Genomic DNA, 5,000 nt, shown 5'->3' with positions numbered 1-5,000 from the left:
TTAACCTTCTTTCTTGACCATGGAACGCTTGCCTTAATGTCTTAAGACTGGCTGGTAAGTTTCCTCGAACCATGGCCGTTCCGACAATCCTATCCAGAATTGGGGGCGTGACAAGTCTCCCCCCCTTGGGATGGATTCGTCCTCGAATCCGAATCTGAATCAAATGTTTCCTCAGAAACAAACTGATCCAACCACTCTGGGTACTCTGCTTTCATTCTAGCTTTGGTTTCCCATGTGATTATATCCTGACCATTACAGTCCCAGATGACTTTGACCATCTGGACAGTCTTCTTCTTTGTTGCTTTTTCCATCCTATCTATGATTCTAACTGGCCTCGTTTCCAAGGTTAGGTTCTTACCAAGATCGTCTTGAATGGCAGGAAGAGCGCTGTCTTGGTCCGTCAGACATTTCCGGAGTTGCGAGACGTGGAACACATTATGGAATGCGTCCATCTTGGCCGGCAAGTCCAGCTTGTAAGCCACCAGGCCAACTCTTTCAATGACCTTGAACGCCCCCAAGTATCTCGAATCTAATTTCCGTCTTCCAAAAATTCGGACTCGTCCCTTCGAGGTAATCTTTTTGAGATACACCAAGTCACCTACCTGGAACTCGAGATCTTTCCTTCGTCGATCTGCATAGTTCTTTTGCATAGTTCTTTTGGCGGTCTTGTGCCTGTCTCATCTTATCCCTCAAGAAATTGATCTTTTCGGTTGTCTCTTCGACAATCTCCGGACCAATCATGCTGTGTTCCCCAATTTGGGTCCAGCACAAGGGTGTCCTGCATGGACGCCCATACAGAGCTTGTATGGCGACATGCCAATACTACTATGGAAACTATTGTTGTAAGCAAACTCCACTAAAGGTAGATGTTTTTCCCAGGAATCACCCCAGTCTGAAACACATGCTCGCAACATATCTTCCAACGTCTGGATCGTACGTTCCGACTGTCCATCAGTCTGTGGGTGATAGGCGGTACTCATGTTTACTCTTGTTCCTAAAGCTTTTTGGAAAGCTTTCCAGAAATACAATGTAAACCTTGGATCCCTATCCGATACTATACTTGCCGGCACACCATGTAGTCGGACGATCTCGTCAATGTATATACGTACAATCTGATTGACCCCATCTGACTTCTTGATAGCCAGAAAGTGTGCTGATTTGGTTAGGCGATCCACCACAACCCAAACCGCATCTTTCTTATTCCCTGTGGTAGGGAACCCAGTCACAAAGTCCATTGTGATGTGATCCCATTTCCATTCCGGAATAGGCAAGCTTTGCAATAACCCACTAGGCACTTGATGTTATGCTTTGATGAGTTGGCAAGTGGAACATCTAGCCACCCACTCAGTGACATCTGCCTTCATACGGATCCAATGATAGAACTGCTTATGGTTCTGGTACATCTTGGTAGCACCAGGATGAACCTAGAATCTGGATTTATGAGCTTCCCTCATAATTTCTTCCTTTAGACTTCTATCATTAGGAACACTGATCCGACCATTGACTAGGATGGTACCATCCTTTGCAGTCTGGTAGTCAGTCATGTCATTCTGAGCAACCTTGTTCAGGTTCTCGTCTTGACCTTGAGCCAACCGAATTCGGGTGAGCAGGTTGGCCTGATTGACCGCCTCTAATCCGAGTGGTTTAAACTCTTTGGTCGTTGCGTTCAACCGTAGGGCACGGACGGTACCGTCCAGGTCGTCCGCTTCTCGTTTGGCTGATACATCGGCCCTTCTCCGGCTCAAGGCATCTGCTACCAGATTACCCTTTTCCGGATGATAGGTGATATCCAAATCATAATCAGCCACAAACTCCATCCACCTTCTCTGCCTTAAGTTTAAATCAGGCTGGGTGAATATATACATCAGACTCTTATGATCCGTAAGTATCTGAACCTTGGCACCATACAAGTATGATCGCCAAATCTTTAAGAGGAACACTACCGCAGCCATTTCGAGGTCATGGGTGGGGTAGTTTCCCTCATATTTTCGCAACTGCCTCTACATATAGGCGATGACTTTCCCATGCTGGGTTAATACGCAACCTAGTCCAGTTATGGACGCGTCCGTATAAACCACATATGGTTGGTTCGCCTCTGGAAGAACCAGAATGGGTGCGCTAGTCAGCATGTCTTTAAGTGCGGAGAAACATTTCCCACACTCCTCAGACCATGTGAACTTAACGTCCTTCCCGGTCAACCGCGTCATAGGCTGAGCCAAGCTTGTGAATCCTTTCACAAACTTTCTATAGTAACCTGCCAGCCCTAAGAAGCTTCTGACTTCCATGGCACTGCGTGGTCGGGGCCAATCCTTGATTGCCCTGATCTTCTCTGGATCCACTGAGACGCCCTGGCCGGACACAATGTGGCCGAGAAACCCAATGCTCTTCTGCCAAAAACTGCATTTACTGAGTTTAGCATAGAGCTTGTGTTCCCGTAATCGTTCCAGCACGACCCTCAGGTGTTTCCGATGAGATTCCTCATCCTTGGAGTAAACTAGGATATCATCAATGAAGATGATCACTGATTCATTCAAGAAATCTCGGAACACGCTGTTCATCATTTTCATGAATGCAACAGGCGCATTGGTCAGACCAAATGGCATAACCACAAACTCGTAGTGGTCGAACCTGGTCCAAAATGATGTCTTTCTAATATCATTTGTCTCTATAGGGATCTGATGATACTCCGAGGCCAAATCAATCTTAGAAAACCTCTTGGCTCCTTTGAGTTGATCCAACAACTCGTCTATTATGGGCAACAGGTACTTGTTCTTCACAGTAACCCTGTTCAACCCTCGATAGTCAATACACAGACGCATGTTACCATCCTTCTTTTTCACAAAGAGGACTGGTGCACCCCAAGGGGAGGTACTTGGTCGTGCGAACCCCTTGTCTAGCAATTCTTCTAATTGCTTCTTTAGCTCGGCCATCTCGGCCGGAGCCATTTGATACGGACCCTTGGACAGCAAAGCTGTTTTCGCTGTCCAAGAGTCCTAGTTCAATCGTAAATGGATCCGACCTATCAGGGGGGACACCCTGTAGCGAACGTAACACATCTGGGAACTCAGACACCAACGGTTCCTCAGATAGATCTTTTTGATCAACAAACTTGCCGCGCTCCATAGTGGTAATTGTGGTCAAATATGCTTCACAACCCCGTCTAAGCATCCGTTCTGCTCGGATTGCTGACACCACTACTCTATCCAGAGTCGGACTCATATTCAGACTTCGGTACTGGATCGGGTGAGGTCCAGTCTCCAACCATACACATCCTCTGTGTCAGTCGAGAGTGGCCCGATACTTTCCCAACCAATCGATGCCTAGGATCACATCGTGATTCTGTAGGCTCGATATGATCAGATCTACAAGCAGATTTTTCCCCTGGATCATCACCAGGATATTAGTCATGAGCCATAGTGAGTGCATGATTTGCCCACCGGTCGCCCTCATTAGTCTCGAATTATCCCCAGAAAAGAGGCAGAAAAGACCCTTCCCAACCAGTTCCGGACTCACAAAACTATGTGTAACCCCTGTGTCGAAAAGCACGTGGTTTTCAACACCACCAATCATGAGGGTCCCTATAAGAGACCCACATCAGAATCCCCTAGCCACTCTAGGTTCCAGACCAAGCATTCTATTACATGTAAACAGATAAATTCAGAAAATTACCAGAGATCGAATCAAACGATCCAGAAGCGCCGTCGTCACGGGACAGCTCATACACCCTTGGTGTTGTGGTCGGCCTGCTCTGAGTCGACTTTCCCGTGTCTCCACGACCCTTCCCTTGTCCTCCTTGCCACTTGGGAAATTCACTTAGGAAATGTACACTTTGGCCCCAATGGAAACAAGTCCAAGAGCCGCTTCCACTGGATTGGCCCTGAGCCCGGCTTGGTCGGGTGCAGTCTCGGATCGAATGATCCATGCTGCCACAACGCACGCAAGCTCCCATGGCTTTCCAGCATTCACCTGGATGGTTCTTACCACATTTGGGACATTCAGGTCATCCACTAGAGGCTTTGCCTCCGTCAACCTGGTCCCACTTCCTCTTTCGGTCGTTAGTCTTACCCGTCGGGACAGACTGCGACCTTTCCTCGGCCAAGTTAGACTCCAAAAGAGCTACTCGTTCAACTAGCTCACCAACGGTGCTGAGGGTGCGGAACGAGCAGTGGGTTCTCAGCTCCGGCCATAGGCCTCGAATGAACCGACGAACCTGGACTGTCTCGTCCTCGAGTTCCCTTCCAACAAACTGTCTGAGTCGGTTGAACTCATCTTCATACTCTCGTACGGCCCTGCGGCCTTGGGTAAGGTCTAGGAATCTACCTTCCAGTCGGTCCCAAGCCTCAGCAGGAAAGTATTTGCGGTTGAATTCATCTTCAAAATCAGCAAAACTCTGGAGACTTCCATTGGTGCGCTTGTCCACAACCAGCCACCAATTATGTGCGTCCCCTTCTAGGAAGTGAACCGCAATGTCTCTCTTGTAATCCTCTGGACAGCGAGTAGAGCTGCTACCTGGGAAATGCTTCGTCCCTAGATGGGAAAGGTGCTGAAGCAAGCTCAGATAGTCTACCTTTTTCCCGGTCCTTTCTGGTGGATCAATCTCGATCACCTCGACCGTTTCCACAACTGAACCATTGGCGTTAGGGGTGGTCATAACCATAGGTGTAGTTTGGCCAACCCAGGAGTTCACTAATGGCGTGAACAGTTGAGCCATAGCCGCCACCTGAGTCCCCATTACCTTCATGGCCTCTAACAAGTCCTCTTTGGACAGTGTTGCGGGTACGTTTTCCGTACCATCGGCCAATTTCTCACGCTGGTCACCATCCCGGTTAGCGTTCGAGGATTCCACTTCCTCCTCACGCTCCTGATGTTGCTGACCATCCTGTTACGTACCTGTAAGGTTAGCTGGGTCAGTTGGTAACCCACCTCCGGTGTTAGTCTCAACCGGATCGATTGGTAACCCGGACAGATTAGCTCCGTCCCTGGCCCCTTGACTTGACTGA

The sequence above is a fragment of the Brassica oleracea genome, unplaced genomic scaffold, assembly GCF_000695525.1.
Source record: "Brassica oleracea var. oleracea cultivar TO1000 unplaced genomic scaffold, BOL UnpScaffold00616, whole genome shotgun sequence".
NCBI classification, from domain to species: domain Eukaryota; kingdom Viridiplantae; phylum Streptophyta; class Magnoliopsida; order Brassicales; family Brassicaceae; genus Brassica; species Brassica oleracea.
The sequence above is the reverse complement of the archived record's forward strand: the minus strand, read 5'-3'. Positions refer to the sequence as shown.